At 33.2% G+C, this 14704-nt stretch overlaps 1 long non-coding RNA gene across 1 annotated transcript; it reads left to right on the top strand.

Moving 5' to 3' along the window:
* Positions 1-1430: 1430 nt before the first annotated feature.
* LOC307189237 lies at positions 1431-13803 on the top strand. Its single transcript, XR_013829126.1, has 3 exons — positions 1431-1673; positions 1951-1995; positions 13717-13803. It is a non-coding gene; the product is annotated as an uncharacterized lncRNA (long non-coding RNA).
* Positions 13804-14704: the final 901 nt, after the last annotated feature.

Below are 14704 nucleotides of genomic sequence, written 5' to 3'. Positions count from 1 at the left end.
CAAAATAATTGGATGGTGGGTGAACTTATGAACTTATGAAGAAAATTAAATTGGTCATGCTTTGATAATTGTTGAAACTGGGCGAGGTGTACGTATAGATTCAAAATACTATTTATTATTGTGTAAGCTTGAAATATTCTATAATAAATAGATAAATATTCTATAAATATTATGGTTATAAAGTATAAGCTTCTAGAACATGAAATTAGATAAGGTATTGTTTACATCAAATAATTCTGAAGAAAATTGAAGCTAAGTGTTTTGCTGGCATTAGACTGTATGCTTGTATAACATGTCAAGGTTCTTTCTATTGTTGGCTGTACTTCATTTCTTTAGAAAGCAACATTATATTTATCTAAGATTCTACAATGCTTTTAAAGATTTTAGTGCCAAGGAACATTATACTACAGTGACTTTGTTTTATTTTATTTATTTTTCTTTCTTTCTTATTTATTTACTTATTTTTTATACAGCAGGTTCTTATTAGTTACCTATTTTATACATATTAGTGTATATATGTCAATCCCAATCTCCTAGTTCATCCCACCACCATCACCCACTCCCTGCTTTCCCCCTTTGGTGTCCATACGTTTGTTCCCTACATCTGTTATAGTGACTTTGTTTTAAGTGTGTCTTTACTTTCAATATATCACTGCACTAGAGATAACTACACTTAAAACTACCCTACCCATTTAGGTTACTGAATATACTACCTTTCTTTCATCATATGGGTAGAGATCAAGATAATTTCAATAGGACAAAAATCATAGATAATTTTAGCTTTCAGATATTAATAAGGAAAGTTATTAATTGGCAGTTGCATTTGCTTTTTTATGTGGGAAAATAAACTTGTTAAAAGAGTGAAAAAAATTTTTTTGACCTCAAGGTTGTATGTTGCCATATCAATGATTTTACAGCACTTACGTTTATTATGTTTTTAAGGGTAATAAAAATTATATTTATTCTTTATGTATTTCTTAAGGAAGAAATACTATAATTATTTTGGCTTTATTTTTAAACGGTTTAATACATATTAAAATTAAAAAAAATATTTTTTCCATACATGTAAAGTAAAAGAAATCAAAGGAACATTTTTGTATGAAATAAAGAAATAGAATGTTACCAGTTCCTTTGAAGCCACTTGTGTAATTTTTCCCACCCTTGCAGAGGTAACTGCTATTCTGAATTCTGCACTTATTCACTTTTTTATTGTTTAAATGATATGCCTTCATCAATATATTGTTTAGTTTTTCAGGTTTTTAAACATATGTTAATGGAATCACATATATATTCTTCTGTGACTTTCTTTTCTAGAAAGAAAAGACTATGTTGAAAAAGATTACTTCTAAGATTTCTGAGGTTTACCCATGTTGATGAATTTTGCTGAAGTTGCATCATTGCCATGTCATGAAATACTTTAATTTATAAATATAATCAATTTTATTTATACACTATATTTTTGGTAGAAATTTGATATTTTAGTTTCTCCTATTATAAATATTTTTGAACATTCTTGATGTACATGTGTGAGAGCTTATTTATCCAGGTTTATGTCTGACATATATGAAAAATAATTTTTCTAGGAAATATGCCCAGATATGGAATGATTGGGATACAGGGCAAGTACATTTTCGGCTTTACTAGAAGGTGAAGAACTGTTTTCTCAAGTGGTGGTAAGCAATTTACCCTTGTAACAGCAATATAAAAGTGTTCCAATTCCTGTACACCTACATTAGCAATTGATGTAACCAAAATCTATGCCCAAACTGGTATATGTGAAATAGTAAGCCATTGTGATCTTAAATTTGTGATCTTAAATTTGAATTTCCTCAATTATAAACTTCATCCAGCAGCCTTAAATGTTATTTGTGTATTTGTGTTTACATGGACTTGTTTATATTTCCCCCCATTTTCTAACTTGCTTTTTGTTTTTAAATCTTTTTCTTATAGATTTCTTAAGAGTCCTTTTACATTCTGTCTTCTTATTCTCAGTTGGTGAGTTGCAAATATTTTATACTGGTTTGTGACTTGTGTTTTCATTTTATTTATAATGCCTTTTTATAAGGAGAAATTCTTAAGATGATTTGTTTTATCAGTCTTTTTATATTATACACTATCAGTGTTTAAATTCCTTTCTTATGAAGAGATGGAAAAATATTCCATGCAAATGGAAACCAAAATAAATCAGTGATAGCTATCTTTATATCAGACAAAATAAACTTTAAGACAAAAATTATAATGAGACAAATATTATTATATAATTATAAAATTATACTGTATATCATAAAGGAGTTGATTCATCAAGAGGATTTAACAGCTGTAAACATTCATGCACCCAACATCAGAGCATGTAAATATAGAAAGCAAATATTAAGAGATCTGTAGGCAGAAATAGACAGCATTACAATTATAGTAGGGGACTTTGGTATCCCTATTTCAACAATGAATAGATCATCCAGAAAGAAAATTAATATAGACTCATTGGACTTAAGCTATACTTGAGGCCGAATTGACCTAACATATATAAAAAACATTCTAGCAATAGAATACACATTCTCCTCAAGTGCACATGGAACATTCACCAGACTAGATGATATATTAGGTCAGAAACCAAGTCATTTGAAAATTAAGACTGAAATTATATCAAGCATCTTTTCAACCACAATAATATGAAACTAGAAATTAATTGCAATGGGACTATTGGAAAATTCACAAGTATGTGGAGATTAAAAAACATGCTTGGGAATAACTAATGGGTCAAAGAAGAAATCAAAGAGCAACCAAAAAATACCTTGAAACAAATGAAAATGGAAAAACAAAACACCAAAATATATGAGATGCAGCAAAACCAGTTCTTAGAGGAAATTTTAAAATAAACACTTATATTGAGAAAAAAGAAATATATCAAATAAACAACTGAATTTTATCTGTTTTATTTTATAATTATTTTTTAATTTAATTTAATTTATTTTTTTATACAGCAGGTTCATATTAGTCATCCATTTTATACACATAAGTGTATACATGTCAATCCAGTTCTCCCAATTCATCACACCACCACCGCCACTGGCCACTACTTTCACCCCGTTGGCATCCATACATTTGTTCTCTACATCAGTGTCTCAGTTTCTGACCTGCAAAGCAGTTCATCTGTACCATTTTTCTACGTTCCACATATATGCATTAATAAACATTTGTTTTTCTCTTTCTGACTTAATTCACACTGTATGAGAGTCTCTAGATCGATTCACGTCTCTACAAATAACCCAATTTCATTCCTTTTTATGGCTGAGTAATATTCCATTGGATACATGTGCCACATCTTCTTTATCGATTCATCTGTCGATGGGCATTTAAGTTGCTTCCATGACCTGGCTATTGTAAATAGTGCTGCAATGAACATTGGGGTGCATGTATCTTTTGGAATTATGGTTTCCTCTGGGTATATGCCCAGTAGTGGGATTGCTGGGTCATATGGTAGTTCTATTATTAGTATTTTTAAGGAACCTCCATACTGATCTCCATAGTGGCTGTATCAATTTACATTCCCACCAACAGTGCAAGAGGGTTCCTTTTTCTCCAAACCCTCTCAAGCATTTGTTGTTTGTAGATACTCTGTTGATGCCCATTCTAACTGGTGTGAGATGATACCTCATTGTAGTTTTGATTTGTATTTCTCTAATAATTAGTGATGTTGAGAAGCTTTTCATGTGCTTCTTGGCCATTTGTATGTCTTCTTTGGAGAAATCTCTATTTAGGTCTACTGCCCATTTTTTGATTGGGTTGTTTGTTTTTTGGAATTGAGCTGCATGAGCTGCTTGTAAATTTTGCAGATTAATTCTCTGTCAGTTGCTTCATTTGCAAATATTTTCTCCCATTCTGAGGGTTGTCTTTTCATCTTCTTTATGGTTTCCTTTGCTGTGTAAAAGTTTTTAAGTTTCATTATGTCCCATTTGTTTATTTTTGTTTTTATTTCCATTTCTCTAGGAGGTGGGTCAAAAAGAATGTTGTGATTTATGTCATGGAGCGTTCTTCCTATGTTTTCCTCTAAGAGTTTTATAGTGTCTGACCTTACATTTAGGTCTTTAATCCATTTTGAGTTTATTTTTGTGTATGATTGTTAGGAAGTGTTCTAATTTCATTGTTTTACATGTAGCTGTCCAGTTTTCCCAGCACCACTTATTGAAGAGGCTGTCTTTTCTCCATTGTATATTCTTGACGCCTTTATCAAAGATAAGGTGACCATATGTGTATGGGTTTATCTCTGGGCTTTCTATCCTATACCATTGATCTATATTTCTGTTTCTGTGCCAGTACCATACTGTCTTGACTACTGTAGCTTTGCAGTATACTCTGAAGTCAGGGAGCCTGATTATTCCAGCTCCATTTTTCTTTCTCAAGACTGCTTTGGCTATTCAGGGTCTTTTGTAACTCCATACAAATTTCAAGATTTCTTGTTCTAGTTCTGTAAAAAATGCCATTGGTAATTTGATAAGGATTGCATTGACTGTAGATTATTTTGGGTAGTATAGTCATTTTCACAATATTGATTCTTCCAATCCAAGAACATGGTATATCTCTCCATCTGTTTGTATCATCTTTAATTTCTGTCATCAGTGTCTTATAGTTTTTTGAGTATAGGTCTTTTGTCTCTCTAGGTAGGTTTATTCCTAGGTATTTTATTCTTTTTGTTTCAATGGTAAATGGGAGTGTTTCCTTAACTTCTCTTTCAGATTTTTCATTGTTGATTTGTGTATATTGAAGAATCCTTGCATCCCTGTGATAAATCCCACTTGATCATGGTATATGATCCTTTTAATGTGTTGTTGGATTCTGTTTGCTCATATTTGGTTGAGGATTTTTGCATCTATATTCATCAGTGATATTGGTCTGTAATTTTCTTTTTTTGTAGTATCTTTGTCTGGCTTTGGTATCAGGGTAATGGTGGCCTCACAGAATGAGTTTGGGAGTGTTCCTTCCTCCACAATTTTTTGGAAGAGTTTGAGAAGGATGGGTGTTAGCTCCTCTCTAAATGTTTGATAGAATTCACCTGTGAAGCCATCTGGTCCTGGACTTTTGCTTGTTGGAAGGGTTTTAATAACAGTTTCAATTTCATTACTTGTGATTGGTCTGTTCATATTTTCTATTTCTTCCTGATTCCATCTTGGAATGTTATACCTGTCTAAAAATTTGTCTATTTTTTCCAGGTTGTCCATTATATTGGCATAGAGTTGCTTGTAGTAGTCTCTTAGGATGCTTTGTCTTTCTGTGTTGTCTGTTGTAACTTCTCCTTTTTCATTTCTAATTTTATTGATTTGAGTCCTCTCCCTCTTTTTCTTGATGAGTCTGGCAAATGGTTTATCAATTTTGTTTATCTTTTCAAAGAACCAGCTTTTAGTTTTATTGATCTTTGCTATTGTTTTCTTTGTTTCTATTTCATTTATTTCTGCTCTGATCTTGATGATTTCTTTCCTTCTGCTAAGTTTGGGTTTTATTTGTTCTTCTTTCTCTACTTCCTTTAGGTGTAAGGTTAGATTTTTTATTTGAGATTTTTCTTGTTTCTTGAGGTAGGCTTGTATAGCTATAAACGTTCCCTCTTAGAACTGCTTTTGCTGCATCACATAGATTTTAGATCGTCGTGTTTTCACTGTCATTTGTCTCTAAGTATTATTTGATTTCCTCTTTATTTCTTCAGTGATCTCTTGGTTATTTAGTAACGTATTGTTTAGTCTCCACGTGTTTGTGTTTTTTACGTTTTTTTCCCTGTAATTTATTTCTAATCTCATAGCATGGTGGTCAGACAAGATGCTTGATATGATTTCAATTTTCTTAAATTTAGTGAGGCTTGATTTGTGACCCAAGATGTGATCTATCCTGGAGAATGTTTCATGCGCACATGAGAAGAAAGTGTAATCTGCTGTTTTTGGATGGAACGTACTATAAATATCAATTAAATCTATCTAGTCTATTGTGTCATTTAAAGCTTCTGTTTCCTTATTTACTTTCATTTTGGTTGATCTGTCCATTGGTGTAAGTGAGGTGTTTAAGTCCCCCACTATTATTGTGTTACTGTCAATTTCCTCTTTTATAGCTGTTAGCAGTTGCCTTATGTATTGAGGTGCTCCTATGTTGGGTGCATAAATATTTACAATTGTTATATCTTCTTCTTGGATTGATCCTTGATCATTATGTAGTGTCCTTCTTTGTCTCTCGTAATAGTCTTTATTTTAAAGTCTCTTTTGTCTAATATGAGTATTGCTACTCCAGCTTTCTTTTGATTTCCATATGCATGGAATATCTTTTTCCATCCCCTCACTTTCAGTCTGTATGTGTTCCTAAGTCTGAAATAGGTCTCGTGTAGACAGCATATATATGGGTCTTCTTTTTGTATCGATTCAGTGAGCCTGTGTCTTTTGCTTGGAGCATTTAATCCATTCACGTTTAAGGTAATTATTGATGTGTATGTTCCTGTGACCATTTTCTTAATTGTTTTGGGTTTGTTTTTGTAGGTCCTTTTCTTCTCTTGTGTTTCCCACTTACAGAAGTTCCTTTAGCATTTGTTGGTAGAGCTGGTTTGGTGGAGCTGAATTCTCTTAGGTTTTGCTCGTCTGTAAAGCTTTTGATTTCTCCATCAAATCTGAATGAGATACTTGCTGGGTAGAGTGATCTTGGTTGTAGGTTTTTCCCTTCATCACTTTAAGTATATTATTCCACTCCCTTCTGGCTTGTAGAGTTTCTGCTGAGAAATCAGCTGTTAACCTTATGGGAGTTCCCTTGTATATTATTTGTCATTTTTCCCTTGTTGCTTTCAATAATTTTTCTTTGTCTTTAATTTTTGCTAATTTGATTACTATGTGTCTTGTTGTGTTTCTCCTTGGGTTTATCCTATATGGGACTCTCTGTGCTTCCTGGACTTGGGTGACTTTTTCCTTTCCCATGTTAAGGAAGTTTTTGCCTATAATCTCTTCAAATATTTTCTCTGGTCCTTTCTCTGTCTCTTCTCCTTCTGGGACCCCTATAATGGGAATGTTGTTGCGTTTAATGTTATTCCAGACATCTCTTAGACTGTCTTCATTTCTTTTCTTTCTTTTTTCTTTATTCTGTTCTGCAGCAGTGAATTCCACCATTCTGCCTTCCACATTACTTATCTGTTCTTCTGCCTCAGTTATTCTGCTATTGATTCCTTCTAGTGTAGTTTTCATTTCAGTTATTGTATTGTTCATCTATGTTTGTTTGTTCTTTAATTCTTCTAGGTTTTGTTAAACATTTCTTGTGTCTTCTTGATTTTTACCTCCATTCTTTTTCCGAGGTCCTGAATCATCTTCACTATCATTATTCTGAATTATTTTTCTGGAAGGTTGCCTATGTCCACTTCATTTAGTTGTTTTTCTGGGGTTTTATCTTGTTCCTTCATCTGGTCCACAGCCCCCTGCCTTTTCATCTTGTCTATCTTTCTGTGAATGTGTTTTGTTCCCCACAGGCTGCAAGATTGTAGTTCTTCTTGCTTCTGCTGTCTGTCCTCTGGTGGATGAGGCTATCTAAGAGGCTTGTGCAAGTTTCCTGATGAGAGGGACTGGTCAGTTTTATTTTACAATTACACCTCAATAAAGCTCAAAAATTTTTTTCTTCTCTGAAGGTCATACAGATATTCACCTATATTGTCTTCTAAATGTTTGTAAATATTGCTTGATATATATTTAGTTTTTAAATATTCTGGAATTGATTTTGGTTAAAATGTCAAGTTTCCTTACTCAGTTTTCTTTTATTATTTATCTATTTCCACTGTCACTGTGCCACGTTGTCTTATTTATAATAGCTTTAAAATAAAACTATTTACCTCATAGGAAAGTGCTCCAATTTTTTCTTATTCTTTTGAGATGTTCTGGCTCTTCTTGGCTATTATTCTTTCATATAAAAATTAAAACAGAACAAAAAAACCCAGGCAAACAAATCTAAATCAAATATAATTGTGCTGACATTTTTATCAGAATTTTATTGCATTTATTGAACAAAATAGAGAGTATTGGTATCTAAACAATATTAACATTTCCATGAACATAATTTATTTTCCATTTATTTGTTTTCAAATGTCCTTCAGTATAGTTTTAATTTTTTCATAAATTTTATGCATTTTTTAAATTGTGTTTATTCCTGGGTACTTGTAACTTCATTGTAATTTATAAACAGCTACTTGCATTTTAATTATATGCACTACATATTCATTGCTGGTGGATAGAAATGCAACAAATTTAAAATACTTTTCAAAAATAAAAATGATGAGTTATGTTGTGAGTCTAATCCTCATCCATAGATCCTTTCCAATTTTCTGTGTAGGCAATAATTTTCTTTGAAAATACTGATTTTTTTCTCTATTTCTAGTTCTTATACTATTCATTTTCTTTCCTTATATTTCTTTTCTAACCAGGAATTTCAGCACAAAAAGTAGATAGTAGTTTAAAAGTAGCAGTAAAAGTAAGTGTCTATGTCTCATGTTCTTAAAGGGAATACTAACTTTTCACATTAAATATGATGATTGCTGTGGGATTGATATCAATTCCATTTCTTCGATTAAGGTATTTCCTTCCATTGCTAGTTTGCTAGGAATGATGCCTATAGATATAAAAATAGATATATAAAGATGATCTGGCATCCACTGAGATAATTTTATATTATATTTTCTTTGATAACATCTTGCTTAGAGTTTTTTTCATCTGCAGTCATAAGTGTATATTTTGCATCTATATTAGACCTTTCCCCCCTTATCTTTGTCCATCCACTTCTGCTTTTTTTAAAGGCTAGGATAGCAGTATCATATTGCAGTATTTTTCCTCCTTTTCTATGTTTTGGAAAATTTTTATAAATTTGGATTTATCTGTTCTTAGAACAATACCTGGTTTTAGCATTTTGTTTACGAGAAGATTTTAATTACTTTTCCAGTTACTTTTGTGGTTAAAACATTCAACTGATCTATTATTTCTTAATACATGGTGTACTCGTTTTAAATGTGAGCTAGAGTCCACAGATAATGTTTGACTCATATACACAGTATCATGTTCTTTTGTTGTTGGTAATGAAGTCCCTGAATTTCATATTCCTTCACATTTAACTTGCTAATGAGGTAGTCTAATTGTAATGTATGTCTCTCCACATATATTTCTTTTTGTCTGTCTCTTGACATACCATGTAATCAAAATTCATACTAGATTGCATGAAACACTTCATAGAAGAGCATAATTAAGATAAAAACATATTTACTACAAAACATATGTAATCAGCAAAGTAGGCTGCTCGTTTTGCTGTTGATGAAATTGATTCATGATATTAAGCAAAACTAACGTTTAAGATAAATATTACAGGGGTAAGAATATGTAACTTTGAGTTGGAAAGTCTATAAATTGAAGCAAATGAAGGCCAAAACTGCCTGGTTAACATCTGCTGGGGGATAACCTGGAAGACATAGCATATTAGAGCAGATGTTAATGGTGCCTTTTCCATATCAATGGACAGAGGCCAGATTTATGACTACTTTTTTTTTCATAAAGGCTTTGTCTGGCCATTGGAGCCTTCTTAGCCCACCTAAAAGACTGGTAGTGTCAGGAGAGTAATGTCTCCTCCCCTTGCTGGGGTCCCCAGCTAAATAGTGGTTGGTGTATAAATATCCCAGTTCTCTTTCCTCTCTGATGGGATAACTCTAAAGTGAATGTTGTATAGAGTTTCCCAGAATTTCCCAGTTGTTGGAAGAGGTCACTCATAGCATATGACCATGGTTTGACTCATGAGTTGGACCCAGGCAATTGGATGTTCCTCACCCTCTCCCCTGTCCTTGGAATGTATGTTCTGCCCACAGTTCCCATAGTGGGAACTGTTTTCAAGGACTCAGCCTTGAGAGAGCCCTGTTTTATTGAGACCATCTGCACAGTGTATATGATTGAAGCTTGTTAAGGCCTCTATATGAACTTTTAAGATTTTGGCACGTGGTTGAGGAGATCTACCTGTCTTGTAGCCGCCCAAGACAAGCCTCCTGTGTGAGTTTCCTTGCTTATTAAACCTGCTGACTACCAATATGGAGTGGTCTGCCTCTTTCTTTGGTCTCTCCTTGCCCTCTGTGTATGGGGCCAGTTTGCAAACCAACACCAGGTGGGATTAAGCTATTGTTTCCCTAAGTGGTAACTTGATATATGCATATGCTTTTTTGGCTGTCTTTCCTTCCCTGTCTCATTTCCCCAATCTCCTACCTGCATTACTGGACTTATGTTCCAAATAAACTAATTGCACTTGAATACATTTCTCAGGGTCATCTTATGTGGAAATCTCCACAAAGGCAGAAAGTTTCCAAGTAAGCAGGTCCTAAGGATATTTTTCTGTAACTGGACAACTGGCTGGCCAAATGACCACAGTAATTTGATTGTGGTCCTCGGTGACTATAATATCTGAAATGTTTTTGCATCACAATTTTTAAGAACTTTCTCTGGAGTGATTTGAAATGGCATGCAGTTATAAGAGGATACATTAATTTATGCCATATTGTTAGCATTTGAGTGTTATTGAAATAATATTAATTATAAGGTCTGTAGAATTTGAGACCATGAGGGCAAATTCTTAATCTGTCCCTACAATGGACACTATAATATTTCTTAAATATTAGAATTGTTATAAAGCCTGTTAAATGAGATTGTATATGTAAATGGGAAAATGTAGTGATAGGTTTATTGAAATCACTCAGTAAAAATTAATATTAATAATATTAATGAAAAGAATGGAATATCAAAGCTTATATATCTAGATAGTGCTTTAATCCTGCTTTATTTTTCTGTAATGCTTTTTTTTTTCTTTGTGACTCCTTGTGTAGATACTGAGGAGGCTATACTTTTGGGGATGTGTTTTCTTCTACAGTTGACCCCTTGAACAACATGGGTTGAAACTATGATGGTCCACTTATACCCAGATTTTTTTTCAGTAAATGCATATTACAGAACTACAGGTTACAAGGTTGATTGAATCCTTGGATATGGAAGGGCAGATACAGAGGGCTGTCTGTAAAGTTACAGGCAGATTTTCAACTGCAAGGAGAGTTTGTATCCCTAACCCCTGTGTTGTTCAAGAGTCAACTATATTCCAGTAGATTTTCAGAAAAGTCAGTAAATTTTCGTGTTTGTTTACCATTTAATATAGATAGATTTAAAATAAAGAGCCAGTTTAGGAAGAAAGAACTCTCTGACATACTGTTAATCCTGTGATTTATTAAGTGAGAAAAAAGTGTAGATTAATACAGATGACATGACCTGATAATTGTAAAGCAAACAACACAACATCATACCACCTCAACCAGTCTTTACCCAAAATAAGGGTGCATAAATTTACTTGTGCATGGATAAATATCAAGTTTCTATAACTGCTTAACTCCAGAGTTTAGGCATGGAAGAGGTTGGAGGAGAGATTTTTAATATATTTATGTATTTTTGCATTAGGCCACTAGTCACCATGAGGATATATTACTTTGATAATTTAAAATACATTTAAATTTTTTAGAGTGTGGAGACATTGTCATTTCAATCATTCACATGTATAAAAAGTGAACAAATGTTTTGTTCTTTTAATTTTATATTAAGAAAGTTAAACTTTAAGAAATCAAGAGGAAGGGCCTTATTCTCTAATATTCTTTTCTATGGCTTTTTTTCTGCTTCAATAGTTAAGACTGTTGGCATTTAGAAACTCAAACAAAGTTCCATATCATAAACATTAATTTAAATACATGATAGTAATTGTTTCAGGAAATTATTGGCTGGTAGCAAATATCTTTCTATGTGGCTTAGGCTATTACCAACCTGGTTTTTCTTTTAAAAAGTGAACAATTTTCTTGTAGATATAAGTGCTGAAAGGATGTAAAATGCTTGTTTTCCTCCACATTTGCTTCAGAATTTCTTGGACTAGTGAGATCCACTAAAAGTAAATGAAATCATCAAAGTACAAGCCTCTTATCTGTCAGTTGCTAATTTATATGATTGCCATAAAGTAATGAGCCACATCCTTTAAGAGTGCAGATTTCATCCAAGAACTTAGTCCTTGTAAAATCCATTGACATTTTGAGGTTCCTCCAAAGACGGGAGTATAACCCCAAATACAATTTTATGAAAAAATGTTGATAAAGTTGATGTAAAATGACATTTAAAAATGAAGACTATGGAAGTATTGATTTTTTATATTGTTTTAGTACCCTGACTTAAAGAACCATTTAAAAATTCAACTAATAGTGTATTTAGTGACATCCTTAGTCTCTGTCCACACAAAAAATACAATCTGACTATTTTAATAGTTCAATTTAATTTCTAAATGAAGTCTCAGAAAAAGAAAGTCGCATTGCTTATTTGATTGAATTAATTTGTTATTGCTCATCAATTTGAGGTAGTCAAACTGGTGTATATGCATAGGTATGACCAGATTGTTTAAGAATTGTGTGTTAGGGAGGAGGCCTTAGGAAAATAATTTGCTATATTCCCTGTTCCAGTTTTCTTCCAAACTTTACAGTTCAGATTACTAGATCCTCAGGTATAGTCCAGCTCTTTCACCAACCTGGGAGCAAAGCTTGTATTTACTGCCAAGTGTTGGAAGTCCAACACTTGGGGGAGAGGTTTAAAACACCTTAGATTTGTGACCTCCGTGTGATAGACACCTTGTCAGTTGTCCTGCACGGATTTTGTGCTCTTATGTATTAACCATCATTCCAAAAGTGTCAAAGTCATCTCTCTTCTATTGTCTGTATTTCTATGTATAATACCTTCCTGTTGGGTCCTTTCTGCTTCCATGCCTCATCTATTGCCTGGTTCTCAGTATTCTTTTCTGGTGCTCACTTACTGCTAATTCCCTCTTGCTGAATGCTCCTCTCACTAACTTGTTGGACACCATCATCTCTCAAAAAATTTCCGAGACTGTTTCATTATTCCCACCATTTTGGCTTTTGAAAGTTTTATTTCCTTTTAATTTTAATTGTATATTCTACGTTTAATAGTTTCTGTTAACTATACAGAATCAATCAAGGGTTATCAGTAGTAGCACCAAGAGCTAATGCGAATGACAAGGAGAGTTTGTCTTTTTTTGACTGAACTGTAAATAGTGCTTAGACAGTGGGATTATGGGTGTTTATAGTTTTAAAAGTCTTTAATATTATTTTATCCTTAAGTGTACTCTGACGCCTGTTCCCGTATTCATCTCCACAGCACCAAGACTGATCCTTATCTATGCTGTGCATGTGTTTTAAAGTTTCTCTTACTTTGATGAACAACCACTAAATTCTGAGCTCTCTTTATAAGGATACTTGAGTTTCTTAGTGACTTTCAAAGTAGAGAAGACTGATAATAAAATTTAATGATTACATTTTTCCTTCTTTTATTTATTTATATATTCATACATTTGGGCTATGTAATAAACACTCAACCAAGCCTTGAAGACATAGGTTTGTGTAGTGTCTTTTCTCTTGGTATTCTCACAGTATAAAGGGCAAAGGCTAACTTGTAAACAAATAATGAGGATACAGTGTGCTTGGTACTAAGGGAGAAAGCTATGGCATTGCTAATGCTGAGGCATTGCCCCCATCAGAAGCATACTGTCAATTCAAGAGATTGGAAATGGGGTATAATTTGTTTACTCAGATACTGATTCTACCTACTCCTCGGGGCTTCTATGTTGTTTCTTTCATTGTATATCTCTTTCTTCCTACAGCAAGTTATCATCCAAAAGCTTGGCTCAACCACTTGCCAATAATCACATGTTTACATGCAAAACAGAGTAAAGAGGTTCCATTCATTCCAGGTACGTTTAATGTCATGTCATCTGAAATTACTTCCAGGACAGATATCTCTTCTTTCCTTCTCTTTGTGGTTCTTCTTTTTCTTCAGTGGCTCTGCTTTTGCACCATAGTGTATACTGCACAGGTGCTGAGTATATAAGTGTGGTGAGACAGCATTGGTTTAGAAACCTGACTTGACCATTTGCTAGTTGTATAGCTTTGGGTGAATTACTCAATCATTCTCAGCATCTTTTTATTCATGTGTAAAATGAGTTAATGTCAAATTTTCAGCTTTAATATGCAATTAAGTAAGAATACAGAGAATAGTACCTTGAAAACAGTAGAAACAAACTAAGTTATCTGAATCTTTCTCTCCTATTCAACTGACTTACCAAAACAGCTTTGAAACATACTGGAACAAGTAGATGCAATATTCTGTGCACACATTATTTTGCAATTTGGTTGAACTACTTTAGGAACAATAATCATAACGATACGGTAAAAATAAAACTGGTAAGGAGAAGGTCAGAAAGTAATTCTTATAGCTTTTCAATACATAGGTGAGTTAAAACAACAAAGACATATAGTAACAATCAAAGCATGACGGGGCTTCACAAATCTACAGTATGTCTGTTTCTTCTTTCTGGAAAGTGCAAGTAAATAATGTCATTTTTAGTATTTACTATGGGCTAGTTACATCCTATATGCTATCATTAAATGTTAAGCTTATTATTCCCATAATCATACAAGCTAAGTTTGGTATTGAGCACATGCACACAGAGCAGAAGCTCTGGAGAAGTCAAAACAGACAGCAGGTGAGAACACCAGAATTACAACTAGCTGCTGGACAGTCATTGACATGAAGACACTGGAACTCACCAAAAAAGATACCCCACATCCAAAGACAAAGAGAAGCCACAA

Source organism: Stenella coeruleoalba (genome assembly GCF_951394435.1).
Source record: "Stenella coeruleoalba genome assembly, chromosome: 7".
NCBI lineage: Eukaryota > Metazoa > Chordata > Mammalia > Artiodactyla > Delphinidae > Stenella > Stenella coeruleoalba.
The sequence above is the reverse complement of the archived record's forward strand: the minus strand, read 5'-3'. Positions and strand labels throughout refer to the sequence as shown.